Below are 20,138 nucleotides of genomic sequence, written 5' to 3'. Positions count from 1 at the left end.
AAAGGGAACATCACACTCCGGGGACTGTTGTGGGGTGGGGGGAGGGGGGAGGGACAGCATTAGGAGATATACCTAATGCTAAATGACGAGTTAATGGGTGCAGCAAAACAACATGGCACATGGATACATATGTAACAAACCTGCACATTGTGCACATGTACCCTAAAACCTAAAGTATAATAATAATAAATAAATAAATAAATAAATAAATAAATAAATAAATAGAAGGGAAAAAGATCAAGACACAGGGAGATGAAAAGGCGACATTTGTGGTGATCCAGGTAAGAAATGAGTAACTAAACTCAAAATGGGAGGTGACAATTCCTGACATTGATGACAAATTCAAAATGTTCACAGAATGTCTATTTTTTAAATTTTGTCAAGAATGGAATATTTTCTTACTTTGGGTATAAATGATCCAAAAGGAATGAAAACAAGAACAGAAATAAGGAAACAGAGAAAGATGTAAACTAGAATCCAGAAATTGGTGAGTAGAAAAATAAGAAAAAAGAATAAAAGTATAATTATAAGATTTTATATCAGCTATATTTTTTAAATAATGGAGAGATAGAAGAAAATTCTATTTATTTTTTAAAATGGCGCATTTTGTCATATAGAACAAGGAAAGCACTTGCAGGCATGAACAGATTCAAGGAACCTAGAAGGAAGACATAATAAGTATTATTTCTCTGTGCATGAGATTGTATCTATGGTTTATAAACTCAGGAATGGCCTAATATCAGAAAAATGGTCCTGAATGGCCAAAACCATCCCTTATGGAGGCATTAAATAGTAAAATCTAATAAATTATAACAATAATAATAAAAGACAATCACCTATTAAGCACCACCAAATGTCAGGTACTAAGTACAATGAAGGTTATTACATTTAATCTTCATGACGTCCCTGTTGGGGATACAATATAACCATTTTATAGATAAAAAATTTAAGGCTGAAATAAGTTAACATGCAAGTTAGTAACAATTACTGTAAGAAGGACAGAACGGTCTTAAACTAGTAAACTTTATATTGCATTATGATGCCTCCCTAGAGTACTGCTGAGAATCAACAAACACCATGAAAGAATGTGAGTGTGGAATCTTTAAGTTTGCAATAGCTGGAGGAAGGACTGTTAGGCATAGGTAGACATAAGTGCCACAGTTTAGTACAAAGGAAAAATATTTAATATAGCATGGTTTTAGATAGCTGAAAACAATTTTTTTTAGAGAACAAGGATTTGAAAAAATTGAAATAAAAATTTTTGTGATAAATTAAGAGAAGGAAAATATAGAAGATCAACAGAAATCAAGTATGTGGGGATATTAAATGAGCACAGGTTTGAAAAGATTTGCATGAATGCTGGAAAAAATGGCTTAGGTAGAATATACATGTAAAAGTTACATTTATAGTGTCAGGAATACTAAATAACAAATTGTGTTAAAAGCTTGATAAGATGATTTTTTAAAAGAATGATGCGTGTGTTTGATCAAATTATAAGCAATAAGACAAAGACAAAGGAGAATCTTATCTCTTGAAGATCTAATATTAACAAAACAATAAATAAAATAACAACATTAAACAGAAGCTTAATCTCCATCTCAAAGTGGCTAGGAAAAATATGTTTAAGAAGGAATGGCATCTAGGGTATAGGAAGAGACCACAGAGCTGTTTGAATTGAGTTCGGTCATTTATTCAATTATTAAAATAACTTGAATAGGTGTTTGTACAACAGGTTTCATTATCAAAATCTATGAAGGAAGACAATCACAAAAATAATTTTACTTTATTTCAGAAACAAAAAATAATATTCTGTAAGGTATAAATAATAAGCCTAACAGTAATCTGACAGGTTTCTTAAGTAAATGGGTTACAAATATTAAAAATGAAATTATGCACACTTAAATCACCATGGCCTACCAACAAAAGTTCCCTACAAGTCAAATTTATTCTATTTTTTAACATGCTTTAACAAGTTATAGACGTCTCTGACATCTTTTCTTTGTACTACATTTCCTTCCTTCCTTCCTTCCTTCCTTCCTTCCTTCCTTCCTTCCTTCCTTCCTTCCTTCCTTCCTTCCTTCCTTCCCTCCTTCCCTTCCTTCCTTCTCTCTCTCTCTCCCTCTCCTTCACTTTTCTCTTTTTTTTTCTTTGCACCTTGTAAAAGAACCATGATTTTTCTTTGGTGGAATCATCCCTACTCCACTCTTGGTTTTTTACTTTGATAGAGAATGGTACAAGCTTTGCCAATCAGAGAATTTAATCTCAATCCAGCTGATTGGATCAGATCATAAGCAGAAATCTGGGACTTCCTGGAACCATTTGGAAAGAAGAGAAGTCTGTCCTCTGGCACTGTTAAAGGAATGTGAGTTTGTGGTTTTCAGTGGCCATTTTCTTTTTTTTTTTCTTTTTTTTTTATTGTACTTTAAGTTTTAGGGTATATGTGCACAATGTGCAGGTTTGTTACATATGTATCCGTGTGCCGTGTTGGTGTGCTGCACCCATTAACTCGTCATTTAGCATTAGGTATGTCTCCTAATGCTGTCCCTCCCCCCTCCCCCCACCCCACAGCAGTCCCCGGAGTGTGTTGTTCCCCTTCCTGTGTCCATGTGTTCTCATTGTTCAATTCCCACCTATGAGTGAGAACATGCGGTGTTTGGTTTTTTGTCCTTGCGATAGTTTACTGAGAATGATGATTTCCAGTTTCATCCATGTCCCTACAAAGGACACGAACTCATCATTTTTTATGGCTGCATAGTATTCCATGGTGTATATGTGCCACATTTTCTTAATCCAGTCTATCATTGTTGGACTTTGGGTTGGTTCCAAGTCTTTGCTATTGTAAATAGTGCCACAATAAACGTACGTGTGCATGTGTCTTTATAGCAGCATGATTTATAGTCCTTTGGGTATATACCCAGTAATGGGATGGCTGGGTCAAATGGTATTTCTAGTTCTAGATCCCTGAGGAATCACCACACTGACTTCCACAATGGTTGAACTAGTTTACAGTCCCACCAACAGTGTAAAAGTGTTTCTATTTCTCCACATCCTCTCCAGCACCTGTTGTTTCCTGACTTTTTAATGATGGCCATTCTGACTGGTGTGAGATGGTATCTCACTGTGGTTTTGATTTGCATTTCTCTGATGGCCAGTGATGATGAGCATTTTTTCATGTGTCTTTTGGCTGCATAAATGTCTTCTTTTGAGAAGTGTCTGTTCATGTCCTTTGCCCACTTTTTGATGGGGTTGTTTGTTTTTTTCTTGTAAATTTGTTTGAGTTCATTGTAGATTCTGGATATTAGCCCTTTGTCAGATGATTAGGTTGCAAAAATTTTCTCCCATTCTGTAGGTTGCCTGTTCACTCTGATGGTAGTTTCTTTTGCTGTGCAGAAGCTCTTTAGTTTAATTAGATCTCATTCATAAATTTTGGCTTTTGTTGCCATTGCTTTTGGTGTTTTAGACATGAAGTCCTTGCCCATGCCTATGTTCTGAATGGTAATGCCTAGGTTTTCTTCTAGGGTTTTTATGGTTTTAGGTCTAACATGTAAGTCTTTAATCCATCTTGAATTAATTTTTGTATAAGATGTAAGGAAGGGATCCAGTTTCAGCTTTCTACATATGGCTAGCCAGTTTTCCCAGCACCATTTATTAAATAGGGAATCCTTTCCCTATTGCTTGTTTTTGTCAGGTTTGTCAAAGATAAGATAATTGTAGATATGTGGCATTATTTCTGAGGGCTCTCTTCTGTTCCATTGATCTGTATCTCTGTTGTGGTACCAGTACCATGCTGTTTTGATTACTGTAGCCTTGTAGTATAGTTTGAAGTCAGGTAGCGTGATGCCTCCAGCTTTGTTCTTTTGGGTTAGGATTGACTTGGTGATGTGGGCTCTTTTTTGGTTCCATATGAACTTTAAAGTAGTTTTTTCCAATTCTGTGAAGAAAGTCATTGGTAGCTTGATGGGGATGGCATTGAATCTATAAATTACCTTCATCCCTGGGATGCAAGGCTGGTTCAGCTTATGCAAATCAATAAATATAATCCAGCATATAAACAGAACCAAAGACAAAAACCACATGATTATTTCAATAGGTGCAGAAAGGCCTTTGACAAAATTCAACAACCCTTCATGCTAAAAACTCTCAATAAATTAGGTATTGATGGGACATATCTCAAAATAATAAGAGCTATCTATGACAAACCCACAGCCAATATCGTACTGAATGGGCAAAATCTGGAAGCATTCCCTTTGAAAACTGGCACAAGACAGGGATGCCCTCTCTCACCACTCCTATTCAACATAGTGTTGGAAGTTCTGGCCAAGGCAATTAGACAGGAGAAGGAAGTAAAGGTATTCAATTAGGAAAAGAGGAAGTCAAATTTTGTCCCTGTTTGCAGATGACATGATTGTATATCTAGAAAACCCCATTGTCTCAGCCCAAAATCTCCTTAAGCTGATACGCAACTTCAGCAAAGTCTCAGGATACAAAATCAATGTACAAAAATCACAAGCATTCTTGTACACCAATCACAGACAAACAGAGAGCCAAATCGTGAGTGAACTCCCATTCACAATTGCTTCAAAGAGAATAAAATACCTAGGAATCCAACTTACCAGGGACGTGAAGGACCTCTTCAAGGAGAACTACAAACCACTGCTCAATGAAATAAAACAGGATACAAACAAATGGAAGAACATTCCATGCTCATGGGTTGGAAGAATCAATATCAGTGGCCATTTTCTGCCGAGTGGGAAATTAACTGAGAGTACAGTCAACAAAACAGAACTTCTAGAAAGCTGAGAAATGGAGACAGGGAAATATAGCAAAATGATTTGATTATTTGGAATTTTCAGATAATTAATGTACCATATAGCATTTTGCTAATGTCACTTTGTTACTTGGAAGCCAAAAAGAGTTCTAATTCTGAAACTGGTTTCTGGAAGTGTGAACGCTTAAACCGTGGATTAAGTTGATTTGCCAAAAAAATACAGTATGAAGATTCTCCATTACCATGGTTGAGAAGATACTGATAGGGGTTATACAGTAGAAAAAATATTTATACTGCCATATTCATGCAAATTCACTTGGTATTCAGACTTTTAGTTCTCTGTAGCTAGAACTTTAGAAAATTGTGTAGAGAAATTTCAGTATTTTGAAATGTGTTGACTGTTTTTTTGTGTGGCTTTCGAAAAGTTCTTCTAAGAAAGAAGCCAGCTTCTTCTAAGTAGCCTATCTGCAAGCAGAGAAGGAATAAATGCAACCTAATGAAGATAAACTCTGTGCGTTCAGCTAGTGCCACAGTGTGGCTGAGAATTTTAAAATCCTCATTTGACTGCACCATAAATCTTAATATGGTGACTGCCCTAGATAAAGTTTATAGTAGAAAAAGCAGTGAAGGAGGTAAGAAAGATACTTTCTTTTTCTTTATAGTAGAAAAAGCAGTGAAGGAGGTATAGAGATGATACTATAAAAACTGAGAAAGGCCACTTTTCTCCCCTATGAACCTAATTTTTAAAATTTCTGACTGACAAATATAAAAATTATTTGACTGTGAAGTACAATCCACTGGGATACAACTGTAGAGCAAGGTCTCTATAATTTCTGTTGTTGCAGAAGAATTACCAAGATGGAAGCCGTTAAACCGAGTGCTGGGAAAATGGCAGAACAAAAATCTCTTGTAAAAAGGAAGATATTCCCAATCAATGAATTAGATTCCCAATCAATGAATGAGATTCAGGATTTTGACTGCACTAAATTTCTGATTTTTCTTACTAGTCCATAAAGTTTTAGTTCACTAATACATATTGCATGTGTTGGAGTGGTTAAATTTCATCCAACTATAGGTTTCTAGACCATAAACAACACCACACATCGGGCAAAAACAGAGACATGCTTGTCACTTAGAAATTCTGTACAGAGTTAAATGCAAGTTTAACTCTGAGTGAACTTTGCCTCTCAGTGTCATGAATGACTTGAGAGTTTTGACTGGATATGCCAAAGGCTCAAATGTTCTGTCACAGGAAGAAGTCATTAAAGAAGTTAGCACATCTCTCTTTGTGATTGTGGCCCTCCATGCCTGCAAAGATTCTTCTCTAAGCATAAACTCTGTCTACTATACTCAATGTGCTAACCCCCGCCCCGCCACCCGCAGCAATTTAGGACTTGGAATTATTCGTAGTTGAAAAAAAATCACATCTTAAGTCAAAAGCTTAAATGCAGATAAAGTATACATATTTAGTAGTATGTTTTACAAGGGATGGAGGAATTGTGAAACAATTTAACTGCTGACTATTGATGTATTGAAAAATTTTGGTCTCAATAATTTAAATATTCAAATTTTTCTTCAGAGGTGAGAGGCTGCCCTAGTTTAGAAATCCTCAAATCTTGCCATTAAAGATGACCAAAATCTAACAGAAAAGTTGATATTTTAGAATCTAAAATATCTAAGATAATAGAATTAGGATTCAAAAGATATACACATAAATTTTTTATTATTGAGATATAACTTTCAAAAGTAAAAGCATGATTCTTTTACAGACTTAGAATGAATTTGTGTCAAAAATACTCAATTTATTGTTGAAAGGACCAAAAAACAGTAAATCCAGTCTAAATGTGAATAAGAGGAACAGGGATTATATCATCTTTCAAAAAATGCATTAAAAAGCCAATAAAATGAGATTGCTAGGTCAGATACACATATGGTTAATTTCTTATCAGGCAGAGCAACTATTAACTTTTATACTGAACAAAAATATATGTTAAAATGTAAATTCACAGAATTTATGGTGTTACTTAACAGGAAATATCAGAAATAAACATAAGCATATTTTCCTACATCAGAGGGCAACAAACTATGCCTGCTGGCCAATTGCCTACTTTCTTTCTTTCTTTTTTTTTTTTTTGAGACAGAGTCTCGCTCTGTCGCCCAGGCTGGAGTGCAGTGGCTCAATCTCGGCTCACTGCAAGCTCCGCCTCCCGGGTTCACGCCATTCTCCTGCCTCAGCCTCCCGAGTAGCTGGGACTACAGGTGCCCGCCACCACGCCCGGCTAATTTTTTTTGTATTTTTAGTAGAGACAGGGTTTCACCGTGGTCTCGATCTCCTGACCTCATGATCCGCCCACCTCGGCCTCCCAAAGTGCTGGGATTACAAGTGTGAGCCACCGCGCCGGCCACCTACTTTCATAAATAAAGTTTTTTTTGTTTTGTTTTGTTTTTAAACACAGCCATACCCATTAGTTTAAACATTGTTGATGGTGGATCTAGCGTCGCAATAGCAGAACTGAGTAGCTGTGAGAGAGATTGTGTGGCTTGCAAAGCCTAATTTATATTGTTGAAAAAAGTTCGCATCTCCCTGATAATTAAATCATATTAAAATAACTTTTTATGCAGTACATTCATTTTGATAATATATAATTTCTACAGAGTACTCTTGATGCCAAAAAGGCCATCCTTTTCATGCCTAGGTCTGTTTATTAACATAGATATAGCAAGAGATGTTAATTGACTATATATGTTTCCTTCAGCACACAGTGTCAAGTAGCTATTGAGGCTAGAATAATTAACTTATTTCAAGACATTTCGTTTAAAAATCACATTATGAACTTTAAAAAGTTCTACGGTATATTTTTCTGTCCCAAGACTTGAAAGTCAAGTGAAAGAAATTTTCTCCACCAGTCTTTCCGGCAATATTATAGAGTTGAGCTGCTTTCTCTCTCCTCAGGTTACACCAAATTTTCTAAAGTTCCTGGCCTGTCAGGAAGTCACCTTCCTCACCACCTGAGAGACTGAAACCTGTAAACTGTGTTCCACATCTTCTTGAAAATATTTATGGGCCTCGACTCCAAGTATAAAGTGCAATTCTTTTTCATTGATGATGAGCTTATTATTATTAGATTAATGTATTACCAAATATGACACTCCAGGGTTGGCCTTGATTATTGCATAATCACTTTGTTTAATTACGTCATAGTACAGAGCAGGATTAATCTTTATCGTACTTATGTGAATAATAATATTATCATGAAAAGAAAGGAGAATTAATAAAGTAATTGTTACCAAGTTTAATGGAGTCAGTGAAAGTTACACTAATTTTAAAAATGATCCATTTAATTTATGAAAATGTATTCTACCAACTTGAGTATTAGAGTCAAATTAAAAATGATTCCACATGTTAATAAAAAAATACAATATTAGGACGACCTCAACACTATCACAAACAAATAACTACAAATAATTTCCTTCATCCACATAGTCAATCTTTATGTATTTCTTTTTTATTTTATTTGAAACAGAGTCTCATTCTGTTGCCTAGGCTGGAGTGCAGGCGCACAATCTTGGCTCACTGCAACCTCCACCTACTGGGTTCAAGCAATTTTCATGCCTCAGTCCCCACTGTCCTCCCACCCCCACAAGTAGCTGAGGTTATAGGCGTGTAGCAACACGTCTGGCTAATTTTTGTATTTTCAACAGAGACAGGGTTTTGCTATGCACATGCCAAATCCAGCATAACAGAACTGCTATGTGACCTTAGTTATGTTGCCAGTTTCCTTTATGACCAAATTTTCTCAACTGGATACTGGGGATGAAAACAGTAGTTGCCTCACAAAACAGTATATCAGTTAGGATACTTTCAACTACCAATACCAGAATGGTGGTTTAACTAACGTAGACATTGATTACTTTTCACTTCAATGGCTTAAAGACACATGGTTCTAGGTTTAACTCTCGAAGTCCTGGCCTCAAGTGATATGCTTCTCTTGGCCTCCCAAAGTGCTGGGAGCCACAGCACATGGCCCACCTAGTCAATCTTTTATAATTAACTAGAACTTGAGGAAATTCTTCTTCTTCTAGATCTTGTGATAGTTTAATTTCAGAACCCTGTGATAATGCCTGACAGTTGTCTAAGCAATGATAGGTTTAAGCTCTGAAACTTGTACTCATGAGTCTATTCCTTAAAACGTCAACGCTCTCTTGTCGTATCCTTTATACATGGCTCTGAGAATATCCCTTATTGAAAATTCAGTTTCCGGCCTCAAGTTTAGAACAGCACCTTCAGACAAGCACCAGAGGAAATGGTGGGATGAATGCTTACGAGAAGCAACAAAAGGAAGATGATCTCTTTCTTCTCTATGTGAGGATGTAGCAAGAGGGCAGTAAGAGGGTCCCCACCAGACAACAAATCTGCAGGCACCTTGATCTTGGACTTACCAGGCTCCAGACTATGAAAATAAATGTTTGTTGCTTAAGCCCCCACCCTAGCTTATGGTATTCTGTTACAGCAGCTCAAACTGACTAAGAAACCAAGGCATATAAAATTCTCTTTCCTCAAATGTTCTGTAACTACCTATATGAACTCAAGTTTCATTTTCATAGTGATCTTTCATATTCTTAAGCAACCTGATACTTTTTGCTTAGAACAAAACTACTGTTTTCCCTGAAAAACAAAAACATATTTCATTGCTTTGCATATGTTCCTGTATTTATTTCCCATTATTATTTCTAGTGAAACTCCAAATATTTTACAGTTACTCAATAAGGAGTAAATGCGTTTCTAGTTTTTCAATGTCAGCAGTAGGTCAAAATAAGATTGAAAGCAGGACGATCTTACATCCGTATCTCTAAAGCTATCCTCTTTTTCAGTAAGCAAGAATTGTTTTCCTAAATGATATAATGTAATATATTAAATATATAAACCAAAAAACCAATAACAAAAAAATTAAGCAGACTATTTTTTTGTTGTCTTATCTGATAGAAAACCAATTTGCATAGTCTATTAAATTATCAGAATAAGAAAATGTCTTCCTTCAATGAAAAGTCCAAGACCTGGTGGCTTCATTGCTGAATTCTATCAAACATTTAAATAATTTGTATCAGTCTTTCTCACACTCTCTTAAAAAGTTAAAAAGGAGGCAATAATTCCAAACTCGTCTTCTGAGGCCAGCATTATCCTGATACCAAAGCCAGACAAGGAACCTCAAAGAAAAGAAAATTTAGGGGCAATATCCTTATGAATATAGCTATAGAAATTCTCAGTCAAAAGACTAGCAAACTGAATTTAATAGCACATTAAGAGAATCATTCACCATGATCAAGAAAGATTTATCCCTGGCATCCAAGGATGGTTCAACATATGTAAATCAATAGATATGGTATACCACTGAACAGAATGAAAGACAAAAACTGTATGATCATCTCAATAGTTGCAGAAAAATCACTTGACAAAATTCAACATCCTTTAATGATAAAAACTTGCAACAATGTAAGTATAGAAAGAATACACCCCAACACAATAAAGGTCACATTATACCTGTTACAAAGGTAACATTATACTCAAAGCTTCTCCTCTGAAAGCAAGCCCAAGACAAAGAGGTCCACTCTCACCAGTTTTATTAAACATAGCACTGGAAGTCTTGGCCAGAGAAGAAAGAAATAAAAAGCATTCAAATTGATAAGAAAGAAATTAAATTGTCTCTGTTACCAGACATGGTCTTATATGTGGGAAATTCTAAAGACTCCGCCAAAACCTATTACAATTAATAAATGGTCAGTGAAGTTATAGGATACAAAATCAACATATGAAATTTGTAGCATTTTTATACACTAACAATGAACTCTCTGAAAAAGAATAAAGAAATAAAGATAACCTCATTTCCAATAGCACCAGAAAGAATAAAATACTTAGAAATAAATTAAACCAAGAGGTAAAGGATCTGTACACTGAAATAGAACATTGATGAAAAATCAAAGAAGAAACACACAAAAATTGAGAAATTGTACATCCATGGATTGGAAGGATTAATATTGTTAAAATGTGTATGCTAACCAAAGTGATATACAGATTCAATGCAATCTCTATCAAAATTCCATTGATATTTTTCACAGAAATAAAAAGTCCTGTAATTTGTATAGAACCATAAAATACCCTGAATAGTCAAAGTCATATTGAGCAAAAAACCAAAACATCATTACCTGACTTCAAAACATATAGTAAAGCTACAGTACTCAAAACAGCATGTTACTGGTATAAAAACAGAACATAGACCAATGGTACAGAGTAGAGACCTCAAAAATAAATACAGCCAGCTGATTTTTTTTTTTGACAAAGGTGCCAATAACATGCAACAGGGAAATGACATTTTCTTCAATAAAAGGTGCTGTGAAAACTAGATATTCACATGTACAATAATGAAATGATACCCATCACTTAATCTACAAAAAAATTCAAAATGGCTTAATGTAAGACCCATAACAGTGAAACTTACTAGAGAACATAGGAAAAAACCTCCATGATATTTATCTGGGCAATGATTTTCTTGAGTATGAACCCAAAAGCACATGCAACAGGAACAAAATTAGGCGAATGGGATTACGAGAAACTAAAAATCTTCTTCACAGCAAAGAAAACAACAAAGTGAAGAGAAAACCTACAGAATGGGAGACAATATTTTTCAAACTATCCATCTGAGAAACTTAACAAAAGCAAGCAAGACCTAATTAAACTTAAGAGCTTCTGCACAGCAAAAGAAACAATAAACAGAGTAAACAGGCAACCTATAGAATGTGAGAAAGTATTATCAAACTATGCATCTGGCAAAGGTCTAATATCCAGAATCTATAAGAAACCTAAACAAATCAACAAGAAAAAAAGCAACCCCATTAAAAATGGGTAAATGACATGAACACACATCTGAAAAGAAGACATACGACCAATAAACATAAAAAAGCTCATCATTACTAATTATCAGAGAAATGCACTTCAAGACCACAATGAGATACCATCTCACACCAGTCAGAATGGCGATTATTACAAAGTCAAACAACAGATGCTGTCAAGGCCATGGAGAAAAGGGAACACTTATATAATGTTTGTGGGAATGTAAATTAGTTCAGCCATTGTGGAATGCAGTTTGAAAATTTCTCAAAGAACTTATAGCAGAGCTACTGTTTGACCTAGCACTCCTATTACTGGATATATACCCAGAGGAAAATAAATCATTCTACCAAAAGGACACATGCACTTGTATGTTCATTGCAGCACTCTTCACAATAGCAAAGACATGGAATAAATCTAGGTTCCTGTCAACAGTGAACTGAATAAAGAAAATTTGGTGCATACACCCCGTGGAATACTATGCAGCCACAAAAAGAACAAAATTATGTCCCCTGCAGCAACATGGATGCAGCCCTTAGCGATCATTTTTCTAAGCAAATTAACATAGGAACAGAAAACCAAATACCACATGTTCTCATTTATAAGTGGGAGCTAAACAACAACTACACAGGGACAGAAAGAGGACAACAGTAGACACTGGGGACTAGCAGAAGGGAAAGGGAAGGGAGGGTGTAGGCTGAAAAACTATCGATGGGATATTCTCCTCACTACCTGGGTGATGGGATCACCCATATCCCAAACCACAGCATCACAAAATATACCTGTGTAACAGATCTGCACATGTACCAGCCGAATCTAAAATAAAAGTTGAAATTATTAACAAATAAAAATGGGGCCAGATGTGGTGGCTCACGCCTGCAATCCCAGCAATTTGGGAGGCCAAGGTGGGTGGATCACCTGAAGCTGGGAGTTCGAGACCAGCCTAACATGGAGAAACCTTGTCTCCACTAAAAATACAAAATTAGCTGGGCATGGTGGCGCATGCCTGTAATCCAAGCTACTCCAGTGGCTGAGGCAGAAGAATCGCTTGAACCTGGAAAGAGGAAGTTGCAGTGAGCCAAGATCACGCCATTGCACTCCAGCCTGGGCAACGAGAGTGAAACTCCATCTCAAAAAAGAAAAAAAAAAAAGGGCAAAGTATCTGAGTAGACATTCCTCAAAAGAAGACAGACAAGTGGCCAACAGGTATATGATAGGGTGCTCAACATTATTAATCATCAAGATAATGGGTATTAAAGCCACAGTGAGATATCACTTCACACCTATTACAGTGAGTATTATTAAATAGATAGCAGGTGTTGGTGAGAATGAGGAGGAAAGGGAATTCTTGTGCACTGTTATCGGGAATGTAAATTAGTACAGTCATAATGGTAAACAGTTTGAAAGTTCCTCAAGAATTTAAAAATAGAACTATCATATGATCCAGAAATCCCACTACTAGGTAAATACCCAAACAAAATAAAATTAGTTTGTTGGATACATAGTTTGTGAGTATCTTCTCCCATTCTGTAGGTTTTCTGTTTGCCCTATTGATAGTTTCTTTTGCTGTGAAGAAATTCTTTAGTTTTATTAGGTCCCATTTGTCAATTTTTGTTTTTGTTGCAATTCCTTCTGAGGACTTAGGCATAAATTATTTTTCAAGGTCAGTGTCCAGAATTGTGTTTCCTACGTGTTCTTCCAGGATTTTCATAGTTTGAAGTCATACATTTAAATCTTGAATCCATCTTGAGTTAATTTTTGTTTATGGTGAAAGGTAGGAGTGTAGTTTGATTCTTCTACATATAGCCAGTCAGCTGTACTAGCACAATCAATTTAACAGGGAGTACTTTTGCCACTTCTTATTGTTACTGAGTTTGTCATAGATCAGATAGCTTTGTGTGTGGCTTTATTTCTGGGTTCTTCATTCAGTTCCTCTGGTCTATGTGTCTCTTTTTGTGCCAATACCATGCTGTTTCCGTTCTGTAGCTTTGTAGTATAGTGTGAAGTCAGGTAATGTGATGCCTCTGGCTTTGTTCTGTTTGCTTAGGATTGCCTTGGTTATTCGGGCTCTTTTGGTTCCATATGATTTTTATAATTGTTTTTCTAATTCTGTGAAAAATGCAATTGGTATTTTAATGGGAATCGAATCTGTAGATAACTTTGGGCAGTATGGTCATTTTAACAACGTATATTCTTCCAATCCATGAGCACAGAATGCTTTTCCATTTGCTTATGTCATCTTTGCTTTATTTCAGCAGTATTTTATAGTTCTTCTAATGAAGATCTTTCACCTCCTTGGATTGATGTATTTCTAGGAATTTTATTTTTTGTAGCTATTTTAATGGAGATTGCATTCTTGATTTGGGTCTCAGCTTGAACGTTATTGGTAAATAGAAATGCTACCGAGTTTTGTACGCTGACTTTGGTATTACTGAAGTTGCTTATCAGTTCCACGAGCCTTTGAACAGCATCTTTGGGGCTTTCTAGGTGTAGAATCATGTCATCAGTGAAGAGAAATAGTTTGACTTCATTTTTTCCTATTTGGACACCTTTTATTGCTTTATCTTGACTAACTGTTCTGGCTAGGACTGCCAGTACTGTCTTAAATAGCAGTTGTAAGAGTGGGCTACTAGAGAGGGAGGGATGAGAGGGTGGAAGTACCCAACTAACTCTTGGGTACTATGCTTACTAATTGGGTGATGGGATCATTCATATCCCCAGCCTCAGCATCACTCGGTATTCCCATGTAGCAAACCTGTATATGCACCCCCTGAATCTAAAATAAAAGTTGAAAAAAAAATAAAAGCAAAAAAGGGGAAAGGGAGAGAGAGAGATCTCTGGCAAGTGAGGACACAGTGAGAAGGTGGCTGTATGAAGCCAGGAAGAGAGCCTTCTTCAGAACCTGATCCTGCAGGACCTTGATCTGGATCTTCTAGCATCCTGAGTGGTGAGAAAATACATTTCTATTGTTTAAACAAAAATAAATAAAATAAAAGCTTTTCTAGTGAACATTTTCCAGGCTTTTGTTCTAGTGCAATAATGCATCAGATTTCACTTAGTAATTATGTTAATTCAAAACAAATTTCCTGAGTGGATTATATTTCTTTCACATTTAGAACAAAAATGACATTTCTTAGATAACTGGGTTTCTTTTAATTCATGATTTCCTTCCATCTCATGTCAAAATTATTAAGAATATACATGATGCTTTATTTGCATTGTCATCCTCGACTCATACCAGGTTTTGATTATTGTGTGATTAGGTTAATGAAATTCCTATATGCATCCTGCTTATTCTGCTAATTTCTTTAGACACATTCCTTCATATAGAAAAATAGATCTGCATCTCAGCATCTTTAAAGAATTAAACATTTTTTTCTTAACATTTTTTAAAGTAGGATTTGTCTTTTTCCACTTTTAAATACTTTAAACATAATTAAGCATACAGCTATAAAAAACTGAAATGTATGATGCTTTTTACTGTGATTATGAATCAGCTGTATAACACTTACAGGAAACACTAATGATTGTATTATTGTCAAAAGGCAAAGAATATTAAATAGGTAAATACAAAACTTCACATGATGCAAAGTCATGAATAGACTGTATATTTTCTTTATTTGCAGTGTTACAAACTAAGAAATTCATACTTTTTCCAATGAATTTTAGATATGCAATAGACAATCACTAGTTGAATTACAGGTCATAAACTAATAATTTATTTTAGGTATTTGTTTAATATGATTGCTGCCTTGGCATTCATTTTTAAGCCTAAGTTGTTTGAAACCCAGTTGTACCCTGTGACTTTGGGCCTAGTTAAATATTCCCTTTCCTGTGTGTTTTTTTTGTGATATAGTCCTGAATGATCCTGATCACACTGGCCCAAAACACAACAGACTCCACAGGTGTTCACCAGGAGAAAACCCAGTGGTCAACACCAGAGCCGTGTAAATAAGTTCCCTCCTTTATGTGTGTTTTCTTTTTTTTTCTTTTTTTTCCATTTCTTTTTTTTAAATTTTTTTATTATATTTTAAGTTCTAGGGTATATGTGCACAACATGCAGGTTTGTTACATATGTATACATGCACCATGTTGGTGTGCTGCACCCATTAACTTGTCATTTACATTAGGTATATCTCCTAATGCTATCCCTCCCTGCTCTGCCCACCCCACAACAGGCCCCAGTGTGTGATGTTCCTCTTCCTGTGTCCAAGTGTTCTCATTGCTCAATTCCCACCTATGAGTGAGAACATGCGGTGTTTGGTTTTTTGTTCTTGTGATAGTTTGTTGAGAATGATGGTTTCCAGCTTCATCCATGTCCCTACAAAGGACATGAACTCATCATTTTTTATGACTGCATAGTATTCCATGGTGTATATGTGCCACATTTTCTTAATCTAGTCTATCATTGTTGGACATTTGGGTTGGTTCCAACTCTTTGCTATTGTGAATAGTGCCGCAATAAACATACGTGTGCACGTGTCTTTATAGCAGCATGATTTATAATCCTTTGGGTATATAGCCAGTAATTGGATGGCTGGGTCAAATGGCATTTCTAGTTCTAGATCCATGAGAAGTTCCCACACTGTGTTCCACAATGGTTGAATTGGTTTACAGTCCCACCAACAGTGTAAAAGTATTCCTATTTCTCCACATCCTCTCCAGCACCTGTTGTTTCCTGAGTTTTTAATGATCGCCATTCTAACTGGTGTGAGATGGTATCTCATTGTGATTTTGATTTTCATTTCTCTGATGGCCAGTGATGATGAACATTTTTTTCATGTGTCTGTTGGCTGCATAAATGTCTTCTTTTGAGAAGTGTCTGTTCATATCCTTCGCCCACTTTTTGATGGGATTGTTTGTTTTTTTCTTGTAAATTTGTATGAGTTCTTTGTAGATTCTGGATATTAGCCCTTTGTCAGATGAGTAGATTGCACAAATTTTCTCCCATTCTGTAGGTTGCCTGTTCACTCTGATGGTAGTTTCTTTTGCTGTGCAGAAGCTCTTTAGTTTCATTAGGTCCCATTTGTCAATTTTGGCTTTTGTTGTCATTGCTTTTGGTGTTTTAGACATGAAGTCTTTGCCCATGCCTACATCCTGAATGGAGTGTGTTTTCTTTAAGCTAGCCGATCTGCAACTCCCATGGGAAAGCCTAAGAGCTGATATCCATAGAACTTAATAAAGGCATAGTTCCACAGGTTCTGTCCCCAGTCCCAATTTGCTGCTTGAGCTCCCTGTTGTCTCCAAACTTCTTATGCATACCCCTAACCTCTAGAGAACCTAGCGTAATAAATTTCTTCAGTTTCATGCATTTTGGTTTTTACTTCCTTATTGTGTCTTACCTGGTTGACCCACTAAAACCTAACTTTCTCCTGTAAGGGCTCTCCTAGAAAGTGACTATCTTGGCGATGGCCACTGTCAAAAGACAGACCTCACCATCAAATTAGAAACAAATCAAAATAACTTACAAATTCCAACTAAATAATAATACAGACACTATTTCCTGCAGTTTTTGGGGTTTTGCAAAAATTGCAATAAATTGTCTCTGAAGTAAGGTTGACTTGCAGGAAATTTATTGGATGGTACTCTCAGTACCAAGACCTGTGATGGAGGGAATGAAGGAGGGAAGAAAGAACAGGCACAGCAGAGGTTGTACTGGAATTCCACAGGAAATTCTACAGCCAGAATGTCCCTCAGTGTTGTAAATTAAATTAAAAAGTCTTGGGAGGCTGGGCATGGTGGTTCACACTTGTAATCCCAGCAGTTTGGGAGGCTGAGGCGGGTGGATCACTTGAGGTCAGGAGTTCAGGACCAGCCTGGGCAACATGGTGAAACTCTGTCTCTACTAAAAGTACAAAACTTAACTCAGCGTGGTGGCACACACCTGTAGTCCCAGCTATTTGGGAGGCTGAGGTGGGAGAATTGCTTGAACCTGGGAGGTGGAGGTTGCAGTGAGCTGAGATTGCACCACTGCACTCCAGCATGAGTGACAAACCAAGACTCTGTCTCATAAAACACACACACAAACAAACAAACAAAACCACAAGACAGTCTTGATTTCATCAAATAGTAGGTGATACTCCCAGCAACTCAGGGAATAAGTGCCTTATCTAACAGGGTGAGGAATATAGGAAGCACACTCTAGCATTTACTACTGATGGATGATAACCCAATATATTTTGGTGATGTTCAGGCCTTTAGTATACTTTTGTAATAATTATAAAAATCTAATGAGCATTTATCAACTAACCAGTGTTTAAAAGTGATGTCCATTTAATGATATTTTGAACACTATAGTGGTAAAATAGAAGAAACCTTTTAAATTTCTCCAAACAGGTGAATATAAAAGTAAATTACTCCATCAATAAAATATAAGGCAAGTTTCATACATTAAATACAATAGGAATATCACTTTTTGAAAAACTAATACAATTTTTAAAAACATGTAAAACTTGTTGGGTGTGGTGGGGCATGCCTGTGGTCCCAACTAGTCTGGATGCTGAGGTGGGAGGATCATTTAGACCAGGTTGTCAAAGCTGCAGTGAGCTGACATCACTCCACTGCACTCCAGTCCGGGCAACAGAGTAAGACCCGTGTCAACTCAATAAGTACATATGTAAGACATGTCAAAGTGTTAACAATAATAATTTTTTGATTTGAGTTTTTTTCTTTTTTTAATGAAGCCTTTTCTTAAAAATCTGTTTGGTTCTGTGATTTGGATTCAAACTGAGTGAAGGATTTTTACACTGTCTGTATATTTCAGTTTTTTTTATGAGCATGTATTTCTTTGCTCATAAAATACAATGAGCATGTGTTGTTTTGATAAACAGGCAACTTTTAAAATTGATCAATAATGACTTTGGGGAAAGCTCAGCAGACAAATGTAGGAATCATGACATTATTCGATGTTGGACTTCAGTGCAGTTAAGATTAGTCATGTTTTAGACTCTTCTGGATGATTTTGCAAGCCTTGTGTTTCTTGGCATTGGTTTATACTGTCCCTGGACATTCTGTTGTTATTTTTAGCATGATTGTTTTGACCCACAGGTCGCATACTATTTCTGCTGAATCAAGACTACACTGTCCTGAACAGGATTATACTGATATATGGATGACTTTTGTTGATAGCAGCTATTTTTCGACTGTCCAACTGTTTTAATGCATTTTTGAGGAATTTATCCAGATGTCTTTGAGTGGTTTTGTTATTTTGCTTTTTAACCTCATGTGTCAATATAATCAGATAATCATAATATTACGTAAGAATCTACTCAAATCCTACTCTTGAAGTTTTTCTTGCCCAAGTACAGTAAACTGTAGAACATTTCTTTAAAAAACTGAGACTTATAAAACTCTGGGATATGAGAATTATTTTTAGATGAACAGTACTGGGAAGGAGAGAAAAAGAAGAGAGTATAAGTGGAAGGAGATGAAGAGAGAGAAGCAAAATAGAATGGGGAGGAAAAATAGCAACATGATTTCCAGTTAGTACTTCTGTCCTCATTCCATTAGCAACAGAAATAGCCTCTTGTCACAGCATATTGTCTGACTGCAAGGCTGACACCGTTTTCTAGAGACATAGAGGAGAGCTGTGCTGCTTTGATTCTAGCACGAGGACATCTGCGCTCTAAACCTACGTCTTAATATGGTGAACCATCTGGTTCAGATATCTGATATCTAAAAACTGTATTTTGTATTAGCTGCATTGTTATGTGGTAAGTTCTCTAGTCTGCAGCCCAAATAGTGGTAGGTAGCTGTGTGTATATGAAAAAGTTGGTTCTATAACTGTTCTATAATTGTGCAAATGTTGATATGTTTTTCAGTCCTAACTTGTTCAGTAGTTCTGAAAGCACACCAGCGTCTGTCACCTACTTTAAGCATTTCCTTATAAGTTTTTTATCTACCACAATCATGAAGTTAATGCCATATTTTATTAAATGATTTAATATGACTAAACAATATCTACTACTATATGGTATTTATTATTTTTACCATCTCAACTAGGTAACACAGGCAACAAGTTTCTCTGTAATAAGAAAATTAAATGGAATTTATCCATTGTATACTTAAAAAGAAGTAGGAAAAGAGACTCACAAGAAAAAAGTTAATCCAACCTTAAAATCTTAAATCTTCATAATTTCACAAAAATCCATATATTAAAAAATTACTAGATTTCTCTTGAACACCAGTAGTATTTCTAGTGTTGTGCAAAATAGCTTGCATATTATTCTAAATGTAAATGTGTCATGTCATTGAGAGACTTTGAAGAAAGGATGTTGTTACTGTCCTTTGTATACAAAGTTCAATATTAGTTAAAATTTTAACTTGAATAATTCAATCTCAAAGGCAATAAATTGTGAATCTTACTACTGCAGAACAATATCTGATGTCTGTAATTATCTTGAGAGGTGTGCATGGTAGCATTTCGACAGCCTTGAGCATATGTTTTTTGATTGTGCTTTTATATACACAAGGCATCTAGATAGATGG

Source organism: Hylobates moloch, unplaced genomic scaffold (genome assembly GCF_009828535.3).
Source record: "Hylobates moloch isolate HMO894 unplaced genomic scaffold, HMol_V3 SCAFFOLD_16, whole genome shotgun sequence".
In the NCBI taxonomy this organism is placed as follows: Eukaryota; Metazoa; Chordata; class Mammalia; order Primates; family Hylobatidae; genus Hylobates; species Hylobates moloch.
Note: the sequence above shows the minus strand (reverse complement) of the source record.